The following is a 21,716-nucleotide window of genomic DNA, read 5'->3' on the forward strand; positions in this document are numbered from 1 at the left end:
TGCAAAAACGAAGATTTTCTTTTCAATTGGTCTGGGTGTTGTAGCGTATTTTTCGTTACCTCCTTCCATATCCCCTCTATATCCCACCTGCCAACAAGCCTCAAAATAGAGGCTTAGCGGGTTATTCCTTTTAATAAATAAAAAAAACCGGCTAACGCTTCATAATTCGTCAATTTTTGACAAATACATGACCACAGGGTTCCACGACCTTCTCATTCACCTGATTGAGCTCATTTTGACTTCTCAAACCAGTAAGGGCAGGTGGGTTACGTTAATTTACGTTAACGTTAATAAGATATCGTTATAAATTAAATATTACAACCAGAATTATTTTCTTAAAAAAAAAAAGAATACAATTCTATAAAAAAAGATTTCTACTAAAAAAATTCAATAAATAATTTTTTAAGCATAACCGAAGGCATAATTTTACGTAGAAATAAAGGAAAATTTCACAAAAATGTATGTGATTTAATCTTGTATATCTTTTCAAAAACAAATATTTAAATTTTGCTTTGGCTGCTTTCGTGATTAATTTATTATCTTCAAATTATTACAATGAATTTTAGTTCAATACTTAGTCTTTATTGAGATCCCAGATACCTAAGTTTAGTCTAAATTTTAAATGGCGTATTCTGCCGGTCTAAAACTAATTATATTTTAGTTACATAAAACTTTTAACTTTACTTTTTTAACAGAAATACCTTTAAAAATTATTGTTCTTATCTAATAAATGTTTTTTTTTTATTGTTGCGCGATTTGAAAAAAACATTCGTTTTTAAATGGCAAAATCGTATGATTTCCTCATTTGGCGTGCGTTTTACCAGACTACAGCCTTAAGTACGCAAGTAAGCTACAACTGCAGTTTAACCTGTAACATTACAATTTATATTGTATTACTAATTATAGTCCTTCCAAGAACTTGAGTGACGTTTTTTTTTTTTTAATGTTTTTTTTATATATTTAATTACTCTGAAATACAAAATGATGTAGATTAGCGAAATTATGTACATACCATACTAAAATAATTCGATTTTCTTTTGATCTATAAGTAACACAAGTGTTTGAGTTTTTCTATTGACATTTCTTGGCGGAACTGGATTTTAATTATAATAATTCCTCTTTTATTCCCATAATTATATAAAATCATGATTTACAACCCCTGTTTGCACTTGTATATAACACGGATTTTTTTTTAGTAAAATTATAAATAAAAGTGGAATAAAACTCCAGACGTCTTTTTATTAGTATGACACAAGTGTGTTTATTTTTGTTTCTATATGACCTTTATTTTGCATTTTTATTACACTGTATTAACTTATTATTAACATTATAATAATAAACACAAAATATTAAATAAAAAATGTATTCACGTGAAAATAAATCAATACGTTACATTTTCTCAATCCGCTGTTTTTATCCATATTCACAATCCTCTAAGCCAGCGGTTTCCAACCTTAACGCTACTACGCCTCTCCGAAAAAAAAGCATTCTTCGAGCCTTCCTATCTCTTATTTTTTCAATGGTTATAATGATATTGACGCATTTGAAATAATAAAAACTTTATTAAAAACAAAAAAACTGTAAATTATAATAAACAGAATAATAACATGGTTATGCTATAACACATACGTTCATGTATATTTATTTTGGGGGATGGAACATAATCTAAAAATTGAATGCGAGGATTGTTGTTTATAAGCGAGCTGTAAATGGACAGATGCAGGTAGTCTTGTAATATTACAGGTTGAGAGGTGCTCAGTGATGGAATAAAATATGATTTTTAAAACTATATTAGTAAAAGAAAAAATCGACAAAATATATTAAACATGGAGCTGCGTCTTTGTGTTAGACGTGGGTGGAGCGGCGCTCTCGGTGCCATATGCACCACTGGGTGCAGATGGGAAATGATTATGATGATAAATAATTATTACATACCTTATTATAATTTATTTTGAATTTTAAAATAGGGCACATATAAACATATTCTTATGTGTGTTTTAATAATAAAATGTAAATTTATTTCGTTTACAAGTTGTTATTCTCAATACATATTGAAGTTTGACGCTTGAAGCGTAAGACTGCTCATCTTGGTCCGTGCTTAAAGTCTTTATCTAAGCACATGGCATTGTTGAAAAAAACTCTCACATTTCCTTTGGGACTAAATTTATGATGGGACTGGTCCTAAATTTTCTCTCGGGACATTTTATGATCTAATAGTTGTCGTACAATACTATTTTTGCAAAACAATGTATTATCTTTTTTTTCAGCTACTTGCAAATAATTATTTTAAATCCTAGAAGATGGATGAAAGGCTTACATTTGAATATTTATTTGTCGGCTTTACTTATTTTTAAGACTACAATATGTTTTTTGATAAGAGCCTAATAATTTGTAAAGGCACTTTACATACATCGAGCTAATAATATGATTTTATATTAATTTCTTCATCCAGCGGCCTTATTCTGTAATTAACTCGTTCTATAAATCATAAGGTTTTAATTACATTAGAGTGAGATTAATATATGACGAACGAACGAACTTACGAAACGAAATTGTCACAGAATAAGCCTCTAGTTGGAAATCGTATGAAACCTATCACGTTGGACGGTATTTCAATCACGTTTTGGTTTGATAATAACTTTTCATGTAGTGCGATGATATTTGAATAGTGTTGGTAAGTGTTAATTACATAAAATGATCGAAAGAGAAAGATCAAAGAAGACGAATAAATCAAAATTTCGTGCGATGTCAAGTCGTCATATACAAATTGATTGGAAGATGGGTGCAGAGCTTTAAGGCGAAGATAGTATCGACAATTTAAAACTATTTAAACCATGATTGTCTTAGACGAAGTCTTACCAATTTTTTTTCCTTAATTTCTATGTTTTTCATCAAAAATTCCTAAAATTTTAAGAAAACTGTTTATTTATGTCCAAATTGAATGAAAAATTTATTAATTTTTATTTTATTGAATTTATGTAATGTATAAGCAATCTAGCAAAACATGTTTTAGGCCTATGTGTCATTAGACATTTTTTATTTGTATCCCCTTAAAAAAAGTTGTTCCAATAAAGCCGTCTCCATTTTTTGTGCGCTTTCTTTATTTGCAGACTCCGTGACAAATTTGACGCATTTTTAAACTGTTTGAATGTGGCGAGCCATATTCAATTTTACAAAAAACTCAGGCTGTGTTTTATCTTACAAAACTGATGAAATAGTTCGTGTTGTCAAACTTCTCACCATTGTAGTAGAGCATTGAAAGCAGTAAATTTAAATTATAAATAACGCAAATCTTTTGAATCAAGGTTTTTTTGTAACTAACAACGTGTAAAAGCCTTTAATTTAAAACGATAGTGATCAAAAATAATCGAGAAATTTTAAATATAACCTAAAAATGTTGTTTGGGAACAGTTAGTTACGATTATCTGCCTATTTAATTATTTATATTACACATAAAAATTCCAAAAATATCGCCGTGTTTCTAGCACAAGTTGGTAAATACAAACTTTTAAAAAAAGAGATTGAATCATAACTGGTATCAAATAACCTTTGTTTTAAAAGAAAATAAAAATATTTCATATTTTATAAACTGTCAAAACGAATGTTTTATAATGTCTTGCATTTGTTTTTATTTAAATTGTTGATTTGGGATGAGCGCTTACAGGGCACTGCAGATTGAACAAGCACCTTGCTAGAATGAACCCTTCCTAACCTTCTAGATGGAGGTTCTGCGGTGCAGATGAAGAATCCCTTCATGCTATTATTGTAACCTAACATTTACAATTACATTTTTAATTTTTGTTTTTGCACCACAACAGGCCAGGAGGCCTAATTACAGTGGTGAATTACATCACAGAGCATCCAGGCTTGAGAAAAATCACGTTTTAATTTTTGTGTTCTCACCGGGAATCGAACCCGGAACCTTACGTGCGTGAGTCAAGCGTCTTGACCACTACACCACGGAGGCCGCCTATACACATTATATGTGTTGTAAATGTAATGGTTTACATCATAAAAGAAGCTTCATCCTCGGGGGACCACTGGTTAGACCTGAGGATGTTAAAGAGCTCGCCCCCTACCTAATAACCCGAGACTTTACGGATCTGGGCTTGGAGGGGGAGATTCGGCAAAATAAGAACTATCGCCTTCCAGGCTCTTATAGACCTGGGCTTGGACGGCGAGAACTATTCACGGGAACCCGTCACAATATATCTTTACAGTTCGCAGTGACGTCAGCAGCTTCAAGCATTACACTAACACCCACCTCTAAGAAAAAGAATAATAAGAATAAGGGGTGCATAATATCCCGTTTGAACTTGTATGTCGTATGTGTGTCCAGTTGATATCGGGTTGCGGTCTCGTGGTTAACGTTGCAGACTCACGGATCGGAGGTCCGAGGCTCGAACCCCACTAATTTTAATTTTTTAATAGCGAGTTTTTTACAGCCAAAAATTTAATGCGTATCTGGGTTAATCATAAGAACGCAAATATTAACTTTGAAGTTTAAAAGAAAAGTCCAATGGTGAATGTGTGTGTATATAGGTGGGTCCGGGCGTAGCTCTTTCGGCTATATGTATTATTGAATTCTTCGTTTGTAAATTATGTTGGAAATGTTAAGCTTATGTTTAATTCTTTAATATATTTATTTTTACCTTTCTGTGACAGTTGATCGTGATGCAATTTAACATAGGAGTGCTTTTTGCTTCACCGCGTGCGAATAAGGGTTTTTATTATGATGATGTTTATTTTACTGTTTATATTTGATATGATTTTATTTTCTCCCAAATTCTTGAGGTATTAAAATGAGGTCACAAGTTTCAACTCCATGAGACTAAAGTCTTGTCTAACTTGATCTTGTTAACATCATATTCATTTGAAGCACATGAATCAACCATACCACCAATTTTAATAATTTGAATAGCACTAAGCAGTTTCCAAATCTAATCCCTGTCCTTAAAGAAAATCCAGTTTTAAACCTTTCTTTTGAAAGTTGAGAATATAAAAAGTGGAAATGAATCTTTGCCCCCTTGAGTTTATTTTGCGCGGTATATAATTTCTAAAACATGGAGTAAATGCAATACAATATTTTTGTACACTTGAGAGATCTTCGTAAAAGAAACATCATTATTTCGTATTGGAATTATAATAAGTGGTTTTACCGTATTTACCTAAGAAAAGCATAAAGATACTGGGAACTAAACAATTAGCTTTAACAATACAAATCATTTAACTGATACTCCGAACTCGTATTTAGAAAGGCCTTGCCAGATACTGAAATTAAAATAAAAGGAAGAATAATAAACAATATCAGATACGCTTATAATACTGCCATTATAGTATACGCTGATCATCTACAGCAACTTGTTGACAAGTTTAATAGTGCAGGAAAAGAATTCGGACTCAAAATGAACGATCTAAAGACCAAAACTATAGTGGTCAGAAAATGGAGAGGCATTAACTTCCGTCTCACTATACATAGATGCTAGTGTATATAACAGGTTATCCGTTTTTTATATTTAGGATACTGGTTAAATGACGAGTGGAATCCGAATTCGGAAATAAAGATCAGAATTGAGATTGCTAGATCAACCTTCTTCAAAATGCAGAAACTCTTTTGCAACCGAGATCTGAGTCTAAGCACATAATGAAGAGCAATAAGAGCATATGTATTGCTAGGGTTATGTAATTCGGAAATGGTGCGGAGGGTTGGATTATGATTGGATTATGGTATGGTGCGGAGGGTTGGATTATCAGTCTCAACGATAAATAAATTTAAGGCCTTCTAACTATTGTTTGATATTATTCTTATGAATGCTGCTAATCTTGCGCACTGGTCGTATCTACAATGAAACGGTGTTAAGCATAGTAAATAAATGGAGGGAGTTACCATCCATCGTTAAAAGGAGGAAAGCTCAAAATTTGGCAATGAGAAGTATGCCCTCTCCAACTTATTATGGAAGAAAAGATAGAGAACAGGCGGGGTATTTGACGAAAAAGAGCATCATGGTTCAGTTTGGTGGGTCGGCTGAAGCAGCGCTAATTAAACGAGCCCAGGATAGCGACGAGTTCAGAATGATAGTCGCCAACCTCGAGTAGGAAGAAGAAGTTTTTTAATAGTTTTGGGTTGGAATTCAACTTTAATTATCAATAGTATCATCACTTAAGTCTGTAGGATCCATAGTCCACAGTCGATGACACACACGTGTTAAATTATTATTTTTTTTTTATTTTTTTATCAATATTCCTACAGAGATGAGGTAGAATTTTTTTCAAATTCAGGATTATCGATATTCGAGCGTTTACAGGGCTTATGACCTGTCATTGGCTGGGTTGAGTGGCCACTTTACGTACAACATTCCCCATTCCGCTTATTAGCGAATATCGACAATGGTATCATTTTGATTCTTGTATATATCTTTATTAAATGAGAAAGCTTTCACTAGCGTGTTGGAGCACCATCTATGTATTGATATTGAAGTTAAGTATTTTTAATTAGCATATTACTTTATTTTATGTATTTAAGACTCTTCCGAGTTAAATTAAGTACTAGTAATCGCCTGCAGATGATTCTGCAATTTATTTATACTTATATTTTGACCAGATCTTATTACACAAAATTATTTTTTGGTATGTGTATTTTTGTACATACACAAATCTGGATTTCTCCCGAGGGGAAGTAGGTATATATTTTTTTTTTTATCAATATTCCTACAGAGATGAGGTAGAATTTTTTTCCAAATTCAGGATTATCGATATTCGAGCGTTTACAGGGCTTATGACCTGTCATTGGCTGGGTTGAGTGGCCACTTTACGTACAACATTCCCCATTCCGCTTATTAGCGAATATCGACAATGGTATCATTTTGATTCTTGTATATATCTTTATTAAATGAGAAAGCTTAACTGATTGCAACAGAGAAGAAAAACAACTCGATAGGGAGTGAAATCCAGCCAGTCTATAAACGTTTAGACATACTTAAAATATTTTTGATTGAACTAACCGATGTAAGAAGAAAAATGAAAACCGGAAAGTATTTTCAGGCGTTGTAGTACGTGAAATAATTCAGGCAGATGAATCTCACCCACATCAATAAAAGTTTCAGTTTATTAACTTCACAAAAGTCAACTGATTGGAGAGTTGAGAAAATGTGGATATTTAAACATAGCATAGTGGTGAATGTTACACGGTATGTGAAGTGCCAATTTAAACCAGCCTAGACTTTCATATATCCTTCTCAAAAATGTTTTCCCTCTCAGTTTAGTTTATTCAATTTAGTTTATTCGAAACATGTTTTGTATTTAATGCTCATATTATTTGTAATCATTTTTATTTATCGTGAAACTGTAAATAAAAATGATTGGATTCTATAGCCCTGGCTTGTCTTAAGAACCTCAAATGAAATGTGAATTTGAAATGTTTGCCAAACCCCCTGGCGCCCTTCGCGCCCCTGCCCCCGTCCCAGCCAACTACACATCAGAAGCATGATTTATTCCCTCCTAATGGAAATCCCACTTGACCCCGCTGGCTGCTGCCTGCTACCGTTCTACGAGTAATCTCCAGCGTGTAGTAGCCGTGACTGTTCGGGGAATTTTTATGTCTCACTGTCGAACATTTTTGGCAAAAACACCGCCTTCGTAATTAACTTCATAATATGAAAAAAATGCACAATAAATCAAATGAATATGTCCAATAGGGTGGGCCGATATTTTTCGTATCGAATTTCGAAATAAAAGGGGTCTAAAAATTTGCCTTTTGGATTCTTTGAATGGAAAAAAAATTTACAAAAAATATTCGATACTACTTTTGGCCCCTTAACCAGAGCTTCAAGCTTTCGAAAAAGACGATTTTTTGCGCTAAACCGGCTGTCATTTCGTATTTAAGTAAGAAAATCAGTCCAATTAAATTTTATAACGTGTATTGAACCTTATTAAAAAAGGATCTAAGAGCGTAAGTTGCACATTGTTTTGTAATAAATGGGTAGCATTGTTTTAATGAGCCATTGTTTTCGTCAACATTAGCCAGGCGCTCAACGGAATCAGTTCCGCGGAGTGTAAACTTTTTGTCATGTGATTAAGTTATATCTTTACTAACAAAAAAATCATTTTATCAATAAAGATAATTAACAAAATGTTTAGACAGTGAAAAACTTCAAACCTCGGTTGAGGGCCAAAAGTAGTATGGAATATTAAAATAATTTTAACGTTCAATGTGATGCAAAATGCAACTTTTTAGACCCTTTTCACTTTAATCTCTAAAAAAAAAACTTCATACATCATCGGCCTACTCTAATAAACAATGAAAACATTATTTTTAATTTGTAATTCACTGTGATAACATATTTCATTTCAAACTAACTAGGTGTATTCGAAGCGTTAAATATGTTTTAAAATAAAACTTATTTAAAACTGCAACTCATATAAGACTGTAACTATCCCGACCCTACCAGGTTCATTCTTCCTTATTTAAATTACTGTTCCTACCGTTTTGTGACCAAGTCACATTGTAAAAAGTGTTTCTTTGATAAATCCTTATCATATCCTGCGTGTGCATTCTTCTGACCATGTGGAACTAGTGTAACATAAACAGCGCGAAACTTACATCTCATCACCATCTATCTAATACCGGTATCCGTCCAATAGCAAAAGTGAAGTGCTTTATAAAAGAAACAAACGGAAGAATTTAAAAATGAGTAAACAATTTCTATATAGTCCACCATTTCCTGCTGTTACTGATACTCTGAAGTATAATTAGGCAGCCTCCGTGGTGTAGTGGTCAAGACGCTTGACTCACGCACGGAAGGTTCCGGGTTCGATTTCCGGTGAGAACACAAAAATTAAAATGTGATTTTTCTCAAGCCTGGTTGTTCACCACTGTAATTGGGCCTCCTGGCCTGTTGTGGTGCAAAAAAATGAAATGAAATGAAATAATGCCTGAAAAGCATTGAGCTGACCAAACACACGTCATTGCATAAAAAAAAAAAACATTGTCTTCCGCGCATTATTTTCAAAGCTCAGGTTCGGATACCTAGCATGAAGTCCTGAGTTCAAATTCTATCTTGACTCCACATTAGCTTGTTTTATTTTATTTTATTTATTGGGGATATAAACATGTAAAAAACTTAACAAACAAAATATACAGAGAACAAAACCAAAGACAAATATCAACAGAAATACATGAAATATACATTAATCGGTTTCTTTGCGTGTGTAAATATGTTTTAGACCTTAGTTGTGAAGATTTATGTGTTAGAGTACACATATGTGTGTATATTATTGCACAAGTGTCAAAAAAATATTAAATATGAAAGATTAGATATTAAATAAGATTGTATTAATATGAAATTAAAAAAACTACTAAGTAAAAGTGAAAAATGTGTGTTTTAAAATTCGCATTTCAAATGTTAATTTATTTTAATTAAAGGGATAAATAAGGAAAAATTCTAATTATACTGGAGAGTTCTGGGCATAGATCGTACGGACTGCTGGCATATGCATTAGAGCGCTCGACTTGATGCGGGTGCGGTAGCCAGGGACATTTTACGATAACTCTGACATAAGAGCCGGGCTATCAAGGCGTCCACTAAGTATGTCTTGAAGAACCACCATGTATAATAGCAGACGGCGATTTTCTTAACTAAGCAAGTAGTGCTTTTTGTTGGACGACATATAATTTAGATCGGTTTACTTGCATCAGCAGTTAAGATGTCGAAAAATTGTCAATTGAATTTTCTCGAACTTTTTTTTATGTGTGACATATTGTGGAGACCAAATAGAAAAGATATACTTTAGCAAACTGCAAACATATTATGCAAAGTAGACTATTTGAATAAACGCGATACCTTTAAAAATCTTATATGTACAAATAACAAAACCAAGATTTCTATATGCGCGGGTCAATATGTTATCAAAGTGATTCTCAAATGTAAGTTTACTATCTAGAATAACACCCAGATCGAGTGCGGTCTCTACTCTCTGAATAGGTTGGTTTTTTTATATGTATTGATATAAGATGGGGTGTCGACTACGCGAAAAAGAAATAAGCAACTTAGATACATTGACGTTAATACTATTTTTCGAATAGTATTCCGTCAAACGGTCCAGAAGTCTAGATCATCTTGAAACTTGTGACAGTCAAGGAGATTCTTAACTTTGAGGTATATTTTTTTATCAACTGTATACTTAAAAATTTTTTGTTCCTAAATACAACATAAATATCATAGAGATACGCGTTGTAAAATAATGGTTTCAAGTGCAATCCCTGAGGCACTCTGAAAGAAATATCAGTAAACTCAGATCTAAAACCCCCAAGAACAACTTCTTTTCTTTGGATATCTCTAAATTATTTACTTGAAGTTATTATTGATCTACAACAAACTGGTTTTCTAGGTCGGTAATACGTATTTGGGACTAAAAAAGTTTTCCTTCAAGTTCTGTAATGTTGTTATTAAAATCGAAACGTTGTGAATCTAGTGCAGTGCCAACTTCGTCATTGATTGCTCTCTTTATTTTTAACTTTAAGGAGTCGATTGCTTTCTCGAACATCGATTTCATCAATTTAACCAGTATTTTCTCAAGAGCCGAAGATATGATCTGTAGGAATGTATCGTTGAGGGCGCCGGATGAGAATATTGTGCAGGAGGTGACGTAGAAAGTTGACTTGTAATCACACAAAGCTCGAAGTTCTAGAGCGTGGGTCCTACAGTTTGTATGATTAACACTTCCAATTCGCGCGTGAAATTTGGGACATTTTTTAAAAAACAATTTAGAAAGTACCCAAACACCAGTAGCGAGCGGTGATCTTTTAGATTGGTAAGCTGCAAAAAATCTGATAAAATGACGATTTTTATATCACTTTAATATTCACGAAACAATGTAGGTTATACTTTTTTTTATAATTCAATGTATACATTTACTTTTAACACTATTTACTAAATTCACTAGTAACATTTTTATCATAACTCAAATATGATATTTAAAGTTGAAATATGTACTGAAGAATAATGCATAATTGAACTGTCATCGTCTGCATAAAAAAAAAAAAATATGTTTATTTTATTTTTGTTTAGCGAATCTTTGTTTTTTCACCAAATGATTTATATTGATAAATATTTTTTCCACATATTTTATAATTTTTGTTCTTGAACTGAAATCCAAAATACAATTATAATTTTGATCATCTTGCAATCACGTGAAAAATAGTATAACTATACCCGGGCTCTCTGATAAATAAGAAGTAGACATATAACTTCTCTTGTTGGGAATATAGAAAAACACTCATTGTCGTAATATTTGTGAGTGGAGAAAATAGTTTAGCGGATTTAATAATCAAGTGAAACTCTCCAAACTCGAAAGAACATGGTTGAGAGTATAAAACTTTGAATAACATGATAGATTGCCCTAAGATTCTATCACTTATTAATTTTAGAGTCCCAGTAACGCAGACCAGAAACCAAACTCTTTTTAAAATTTCTAAATGTTCCACTAAATTTTTTCAAAATTCAAATGTAAATAGAACCTGTAATATGTGTAATCAGAAATTAAATTGTATTGATATTAATAACATATCTTTTACTTCTTTTAAAGGTGAAATTTCCAAAAATAATTCATGTAATGATGTTGCGTCTTGAATCCGCAGCCTATATTATGCAGGTTATGTGCAGTTCTGTATGTAGGCACATTATAAATGTACACTGTATGGTCAACTATATTTGTATTATATATTATAATGAGCAACTGTCTGACCAATATTCAAAAGAAGATATATTTTGAATAATATGTATTATATTTACATTTACATTTCTAATAATATTAAAAGTTTTGTATGATTAGTTATTTTATGTTATGTATAATTTTTATGTGACAACATTTACAATACCAATATAATGTGGAAGCCTCTATTTGGACTTTATGATGTATTTATAATATAATTGTATCTTATAAATTTATAAATGTCTGTTGGCTTTCTAATGAAATAAAAATTTATAAAAAATAAAAGTGGATGAAAACATTAATCAAAATGAAAACAAACGATATTGCAGTGTTATACTTTATTAAACTGTTGTTTAATACATCATTCAATGCACAACGAAACTCCGTCTACCTAAAAATAAAAATCAATTTGAAACAACGAAAAAAAAAATCTAGTTCATTGGTATTCAAATATCGATTGTGTTTTCATTTTCCCGCGTAAATCTATTTCAATCTTATTTTATAAACTTAACTTCAATTTTGAAGGTTTGAGCTTATCAAACTTTATTTTCCGAGTACAAACTCCCAAAATATGGTCAAGTCAATCATCATCAGCAGCCAAATGCAGCGTACGTTGATCATCTATAATATTTATTTGACAACTGTAATCTGCATTACTTTATAAGTAGAAGCATGTGTCGGTAATATAATATATACTACCGAAACAATAAAATTGAGATTTTTCTTGATACTCTCTTAGATTTTGCGAATAATCTCTTAGGAATAAATCTTATGTAAAAAGTAAAAACGTACAAATTATTTTTTATTGCATTGTATCCTGTATAAAAAAAAATTATTCAAAAATAGTATAACATCTTAACATATAAATCTTTTTTGTGTAATTCTATAATTGAAGATATATGTGCATGTAATATTGTATCTACGAATACTTTCAAATTGTATGTTTTCTAGTATGTATCTTTGTTGAATTACTTATAAAATAAAATAAGTTGTTGCCAACACACACATTGCGTAATTCAGACTGTAAATATAAGGAAGGGTAACATTGCAAATGACAAGTTCTCGAATAGAATGAAGATAGCTTGACCGTTTTGGTGTCCTTTTCGCCGGGCGTTATACCCCTAGTAACTGAAAGAGAATAATTGTTAAGACATGAAGGGAAAAAAATTGTTACATTTTTCGTTTATGAATTTTATCGATTTGTAATATTTTATTTATCTCATTATTATTATGTTCCTTTGAATGAGTATGGCATAATTTTTTTTTCCTTCAACAAACTTTTGAGTTCACATTTTCTTTATTTCAATTATTGAAATAATTCCTTAAGAATTAAAATATATTTAATTTCTTAAAAAAAGGGAAAAAAATTACATTAAAAGGAGTATATTCTTATTGTTTCTAAATGTATACAAAAAAGCATTGTTTATCTTTTAAATTTTTACGCACTATGTTTGTACTTAACTATATATTTTTTGTAAATGCCCCTTGGGCGTATTGTAAAATTAAATAAATAAATAAATAAATATTATGCATATTCTTAAATAATATTGATTAGACAATATTTAAGAATCAAGTTTTACATTTGAATAACTAGGTAGGTACGTGTAAAGAAAATTTTATTTTTATTTACTAAACGAGCAAAAAGTTAACTTCGTGATTTATGAACTTTTTTCCGTCGGAATTTATATAAAAATTATTTTCAATAAATGTACAGTATTTTTTAAAGGAGAGTTTTATTTTTCCATAAGCTGTGATGGATTTTCAGATCCGACAAATTGAAATATGAAGCTTATGTGTGGAACACTATTGTAAATTATCATGCGCCAGTTAAATATCGTTCGTTTCTACGGATGAACGATTTTAATATGCGACACCAAAATTCACCAAAAATTCCGACGAACAATGACACAAGTGTCTTTTCTGGAAAATTAGCCACAGCCAAAGGATGACTTATATTTTATGTTTGAAAGAAACTTAATTTAACTGACCGATCCAAGTATCAAGCGATTCCTTTGTTAGTTTGACTTGATGAATTTAATTAAGCTGGTCGACTAAAATATAAATAAAAATGAACTTTTTTAAAAATTATTTGTGCATGTTGTGTTCACATACAAAATATGAACAATATCTATATATATGATAAATTTCTATTATAATAACAATTTCGAATGTATTTTTTATTGTTAACCATAGTAAATAAAAATAAATACATGACTTAAAGTGTCAATAAAAAACTTTAAACTTCTCTCCTAAAAAGTTGAAAAAATCACATACGTCGTTTTTCTACGATGCCGACAATATAACCCAATGCTTATTAGAGATTTGAATAGACTAAATAGCTTTTATTGTAAAAACCGTTGTCTAATACGGGTAGGTCTTATCTAAATTAGAATATTGTTTTTTTTTTATTGAATTGTAGACGTAGTTAAACAATAACTGAAAATGAAATATTCGCCTGGCAATCAAATGCCTTCAAAAACCCATCTTGTTATTCTTTATGGATACAAAAGCATTTCTCTCGTCAATAATCACAACCAGAACCGTATAACGGGAGTGGAGTTCCACCTAATATTAAGGCAAATCTACACATTGGCCAATACGTTCACCAGTATGCTGGAGCGCGTATTGGTAACGGAATCCCTACACTACCCACACGTTCGTAAGTCGTTCTGTGTCTCTCGATACGGGGCAATGTGCGGACTTGTTTAGTCTATAGTGCGTACGTCTGCGTCTAGGGTAGACGTTGTCCTGCCCGAACATTGGCTTGCCTGCTATTAGCTAGTTCAGTAAACTCAAGATCTCGAAAAGTTCGGTCGGTAAACCATATACTAAGTGAAATTTGACATTGAAATCGCAGCGCCACCAGCGGATCCAATTGTGAATCTAAACCATTCAGGGGCCTGCTTTTGAGTAAAATAGATTTACACGGGAAAATGGAATACGTTTAGAAATTTTTAAAGACTATCTTTCAAACAGATCATCTTTGGTAGAAGTTGGAGGTAAGTTTAGCAATTCTGGTAAAATCACCTGCGGGGTACCTCAAGGGTCTACACTCGGTCCGTTGCTATTTCTTATATACATCAACGATGTGACAAAATGGGGCATCAAAGGAGGAATACAGCTTTATGCAGATGATACGACTATTTTATATCACACTAAAAACAAACAAGATTTACAGAAGATGGTTGAAAGTGACGTTTTACATCTGGCGGAATGGCTGCGTTTAAATAAATTGAGCTTGAATGCAAAAAAGACTCACTACCTTCTATTTGGAAACAAGAGTAATGAATCTATTGATGTCTTTATTGGTGTTGATCGTCTGGAGAAAAAAAATAGCACTAAGTACTTGGGACTGTTAGTGGACTCGCAGCTTACTTGGAATGAACATGTTGAGCGCGTGAAAGGAAAGATTGTCCCTGTAGCTGGAATACTGTACAGATTTCAGAGAATGCTTCCAGTTTCGCTGCTTCGAGCAATCTATTTTTCTATGGTCCATTCGCATTTATCATACCTATGCTGTGTTTGGGGTTTTGCAACTAAGAGCAAAATTTCTGAGGTGCAGATTATTCAGAATAGAGCGATCAGAAATGTGTTTCACCTACCGTATGATACTCATGTAAGGGACATTTATTTTGAAACAAAAATCATGCCTTTTAGCATGCTTTCCTATTTCGAGATAACTGACACTATCATTAATACTACTCTCGACTCAATGCACAGTAACATAAAGCCAGCTTTCATTGGAGACATCCATCGGTACAGTACTCGATCAAAAAACAATATATATATTGGATCTGTGAAGTCTACGAAGTTTGGTACTAGATTTTTACAATACATAGGTTTCAAGGAATTTAATAAATTGCCACAAAAATTTAAAGTAGCTATTTCAAAATATAGAAACAGGACGTGCGAATTGAAGAATTATTTTTTCCAGAAGTACTTTGAATAAATAATGTTAGTTTATAGAGAATGCGCATCTTGAACATATACCTTTTAATATTTCACCGTTTTTGCTTGTATATGTAATTTTTAATACTATTTAAATGTTATTTGTGTTTTTTTCTTTTTATATACTTTTTTTGGCTTGTATACATAATTTCAATTTTTTCAACGTTTTTGATAAAAAAAATTAACCTGTATTGGGTGTGCGCATATTTTGTTAATTAAAAAAAATGATTTTATTTTGTACTAGTTCAGTATGTATATATACATCCATGTAATTTTTAAACTTTTTCAATTTTCTTTCCCAGATTGCATAATGTAAACATTATTTTGAATTTATTTCCATGCCTAGTATTCTGTTTATTCTGTTATTTTCAAGTATTTTTCATACCCTTTTTAATTTGTAGTATATCATAATTTTAATTTTTCTGCTTTTGTTAAATAATATTATAGTTTAAAATTTAAAAACGTCTCTAAAAAAATTATTATCTGTATGTCCCTAAATGAGTTTTTTTTAAAAAAAACTCCTTGGGAATATTGTATATAATTATGTATAATATGTTTTCAATATAATAAAAAAAATAATAAAAAAAAAAAAATGAAAACACAAAAAATTAGCCCAGCCGTTTAGGAAAAGTTCAGTGACATACGCGCGAACAGAATAATTATATATATATGTATATATATATATATATATATGTATATATATATATATATATATATATATATATATATGTATATATAAAACCAGATTAATATAGAAATAAGAACACACGTTAGATATTTTTGACTTTTTTGAGCTATTTACATATTCGTAATAAGGTTTAGTTCATCGTTTTATCTTTTCATGTGATAAGCCAAAAGTCCTTGTCGTGTTCAAATCAAAATCTTGCAAAAATCACTGCTCTAGTGCCATAATTAAGGGAAAAAATACGGGAATACGTGTAAATGATGAAAAGTAAGGCCGCGTTTTAGACTGAGCCCTCTCAAATTATGACACTCAACTCATGTCCAGCGTGAATTTAGTCATTTTTTAACCGCCAGCCGGGTTTTGACGCGAGCTTGACATTTAATTCAAAACCAAAATGCCTGATTGTGTCGTGAAAGCGTGCAAAGACCGTAGTTAAACTAAAGAAAAAAGACTTTTCATTAATAAGTAAGTACCTATGTTCTTGTTTATGATTGAATTTCAAAAGTAAAAAATACTAGTATTCAAATACTGAATTGAAGTAAGTACCTAAGTATTTGTTTATGTTTGAATTCCAAAACATAAAATAATTCATGTAAACATACAAAAACGTAATCACATAAAAAAATATGTTCTTCTTACCAATAGGGGTACACTTTATTCATGAATGCAATTTTCAAAAATTAATTGAATGTCAGTTAATATTATTTTAGTATTACCTAAAATCCAATTAAAAGAAATGAATGGAAAGAAATTATAAGGAATTAAGGGTAAAAATCTGATTGGAATCTATAAAAGGCGAATGTTATTTGTAAACATTCAAAACAAAAGTTTTTTCAAACACAATAAACAACATCCTTCCATTTTTTTGTATGTGCATTCTCGACAAATGCAACCCTGGTAGGCCGATGAAAAAAAGGTTTATGCTCCTAACTTTTTTTTACACTTTAGATTGAAAAATTTAATATCTACGAACACGCGCAGCCCAAAGATATACATTTCACTGAAAACCGCACGTAAATCAGTTTAACCGTTAAGGAGGAGTTCATTGACATCACAAGTACAGAAGAATTATAAATATAAAGATACGTATTTTTATAAGCAGTTTTCTCATTTGTATGACTCGATAAATGAAAAGCTTTCTTCATTGCTCATATTTAGGCCGCCACTTTGTCAAAAACCAAAGAAGAATAGGCAAAAATTACAAAAAAACGCGTGCACACTTTCCGCCAGTCTGAGGCGTACTAAAAACTGGGCCGGCATGTGGACGTTTTGACCATTCGTTCACCATGCGCCCTTTGATATGTGTTTGAAACCGACAAAATTCCGATTGGATGCGAGCGCATGGACCAGCGCGTGTACCATCAGGGCCAGTCACAAATTCCCCCCTCTACACGTTTGCCAATGCGTATTTGCCAGCGCACTGGTGAACGTATCGGCCAACATGTAGAACTGTTTTCAGGCAGTACCAACACAGTGAGCCTGTACCGCCATATCGATCTACACGTAGCACGTGGCTTCAACAGACGCACTCACCGACTGCGGCCGTCCTCTTCCTCTACCCTCGCCGCCCGAGGGGTGGAAGGAGACGCCGCGACACGCGTCCGGGTGGGGGACTCTGCGGGAGGAAGTTCGGGGTGTGCCTACAGCACCTGTCGAAAATATTTTACAGCGGCCACCGCTACACGGGAATGTTACACTTTACATAATTACTGAGCGATATATATTCCAAACACGTTTATCAGAATAAGATAAAGTATGCGGGAATTGTCGGTGAAAACTGAAAATATTCATTAAACTACATCAATAAAATATCTTTTTAATAACAGTCCACGGAAGTTCTAAGTTTCTTCCACTACCTTTCTACAAACACTCGAGAGCCGTTTAGATAGCTAGACTTCTGTATTCTCATCTCAGCAATATTCTACGTCTATGTTGCATTATTACTTTATTTTTTTTTACAATATACATAAGAAGTAAAACTGAGTATTAAAAAGTTAATTATATAGAAATTAAACACATATTAACAGTAAAAATAGTAAACAAAAAAATTCCACAAAGGCATATCCTGTTCGTGGGTATACAAGAAATGTTTATGAATTTTTGCTCTTATAATAAATAGACAGTTTTAATATTTTTGTGTAACATAAAGAGAAAAGAAAATATCCTGTACAAGATTCTAGGGTATTTTATTTTTAATGGTAATTAAAAAAGGAAATTAAAAATATTTAAAAAAATAAAATATTCCTTATTATTAAAGGGCAGCAAAATATATCAAAGAAAAAAAGAGTTCATATCTTTAGTTTAAATCCAGGATAGTGCGTGTTTTTTAAAAGAAGGAAAATTTTGAAAGTTTGGGATCAATGAAATATTATCAGTAAAAAAGGAATTAAAAATTTTTGGGCCCATAAAATATGCATGTCTCTGTGCTAGCCTCGTTTTACAATGTGGGATTTATGACACACGATTCCGTTTTTGACCTGATCTTTTTGAATTACATGTAAATAATTAAAAGAAAACAACAGTTATTGTTTAAAAAAAGGAAAAAAAACAAATACACTGCAATTATAGGTCGATTGTCTATAGTTTTTAATGTATTACAAAATACAACGCCGAAAAGGAAAAAAAAACGTGTCCATAAAAAGCTACTCCGTATCGTTCCACTTGTAAAAAATAAAATATTACATTAGTAATAAAATAGAGCAAATATGAAAAGATAATGTTTTTTGTTTCTTCTGTTTTAAAAAAATCTTTTCGTCAGCGGATCTATACGGAGTAATCCCAGATCAGCCTTCCCTCCTTTCATTTTTCCAACAATAGAAAATGTATAATATATGAAATTCTACAAAAAAAAATATGACAAATAATAACAATTACAGCTTAAATATATATAAATATAAATCCTTGTTTATCTTTGAATATAAAACAGAAGAGAGAAATAAGAGAAAAACAAATCAATTTAAGTTCTTATCAATGGTCACCCTCCGTTTCCTTTTTCTTTGTTGCGTTTTCTTTGTTTGAGAGTCCGCTTGTCTTTAGGTTTACGGATTTCAGATGCATGCATTTTATTTCGTAATTATTTATTTTTATTATATTTTTTAAATTTTTTAATTAATACAAGTTCGGTTTTTTTTATGGGTCGTGTGGCCGGTGAGTAACAATGATCGTCTACTCACGAAACAAAGTTTTACATAAATTTTATAAAATGTATTTAAAAGAGTTTTAAAAAAAGACGATGTATTTATTTATAATCGTGATTACATTTATGAGGAGATAACATTCAATATGTAACTGCTGTGTAGAAAATATTTGAATGAAATATAAAAAAATAACGAAAAGGTCGGTTGCTTATATAAATAATATATAAGTTTATAAGAACTCAAAATTATAACGTTAAATAAATAAGCTAATCTATGTACATATCGGTAGCCTTAAGCGACAATGAGATAAACCCGAAAATTAAAATTTTGAAATAAACATGCAGATTTGTTAATAAATGAATGTTAACATAATAAATAATGAAATATTGAAGTTAGATGGATCACCTATTTGAGAATATAGAATTTATAATCTAATTGAAATAATTGAATTAAGTTATTTCCTTTGAAAACCTAAAAGTCCGATTAACACAGAATGTGTTTTTCAGAAATATCTTACTGTCGCTTTGGGCTAGCGATATGTATACGATAACTTTTATTGTTATAAAAATCAGACTGTTGCAAAATTAAACATAAATTTACATCAAGATTAGTATACCAATGTCGAGGAAATATCCGCGACCAAAAAATTGCCGTTTGTGTCATTCGGAGGGCGAATCCTTCCATACGGGCTAGTGCCAGTAGGGGTGCGAGGGGCAGGGAGGAGGAATTTAAGAGCGCGACGCCCAGTGCGCGCCGAGACGCCGAACTGTTCGTGTCGCGCTGTACAGCCTCCCGCTTCACGGCGTGAACCCGAATTTTCGTTAGCCTCTGACATTTGCGGGACTCGCTCGCCGAGGCGCGCACCGGGCCCATGCGGCGTCCCGCCCCCGGAATGCGCTCGCGCGGGTGTAAACATCGGGTGTTCGTATCGGCCCTCGCCCTCGCCGCGAGTGACGCGATGTGAACTGGTGGTGCCGGGTCACGGTCGTCAGGAGTCCTGCTGCCAGGAGTCTAGAGAGAACAGGTAACGCTGATGCTGGTCCCGCAGTAGGACTGGGCCGCCCGCCCCACGAAGATCGCGACAGGTTTACTTACTATTTATTTCTTTAATACTTCAAAATAAGTCGTATTGACTTCATTTTCAATATTATTTATTTACAATATTTACATACTCATGCCCACAATTATACGTGAATTCCTCGTCGACTTTTAATTGACACCATTAGTAATGTACCCTGGGGCAATAAATAATCCATTTAGAAGAAACGGTGCGAACCCTATTTTTCATCAATTTATCACGACCACTAAAACGGCACTTTTGCTGTCAGGAACGCCCATCTACAGGTTAACAGGTTAACGTTATACATATGTATACAGAAATAATAAAATGATTTTGTTCGTGCTTTTTTGAATCTGTGATGGTTTTGAAAAAAAACATCAGCTATTTATATAATCTTCTAAGACCAACTTCGGTTTTTATGCCCCAATGTCCAGAATGTGTAGATTAGTCAATTCATCACACCACTTGGAATTCTTCGGGATAGATCTTCCGGCTTTTCGTAGATCTCTTCGCGACTAAACAGTGTGGGATGAAGTTGGATTGGCATGGTTCAGCTCAAAGTTTTAGGTCTTTCGTTTTTTTAAATATATTGTATACAATTATTATTTTGCCCTCGTTTGTCTTTGCTAAATAGTTTAATGTTCTTTTCGTTCACTTTCTTGCATTTATATTTTTTTATGTAACTGTTGTAATTGGCTTAGGCCGTGTATATAATAAATAAATAATAAAAAATTTAAAAACCTACAATAATTTTTATCTATCTGATAAGAATTTTACACGGTATATGGGTATGTTCAGATATTTAAATGTGTCTAACCCTTAAAAATCCACCATATTTCTGGAGTTTTGATCTAATTTGATTAATAATTTTTGAGATATTATAAACATTGATTAAATTCCCTAAAAAACGTATGCTCAGGACCAAATCAATTAAAGACCGTTATGATGGTGGTACCAGTATATTTATTTATGATTTTATATTAAGTTTCATTAAGGCTAAATGATTGTAAATATAACTGCTTGTTCACAAATCTTTTCGTTTTTGATAAACTATTGAATTTATTAAAAAATAGCATTAAAAATACATTAAACATTAAAAATGAACACAAACTTTAATTTCTAAGATCACGTTTTAATAATTTAGTACTAATGTAATAATTTATGAAAGTATTTAAAG

The sequence above is a fragment of the Micrasema longulum genome, unplaced genomic scaffold (genome assembly GCF_059751315.1).
Source record: "Micrasema longulum isolate JH-2025_06_02 unplaced genomic scaffold, ASM5975131v1 h1tg001438l, whole genome shotgun sequence".
NCBI lineage: Eukaryota > Metazoa > Arthropoda > Insecta > Trichoptera > Brachycentridae > Micrasema > Micrasema longulum.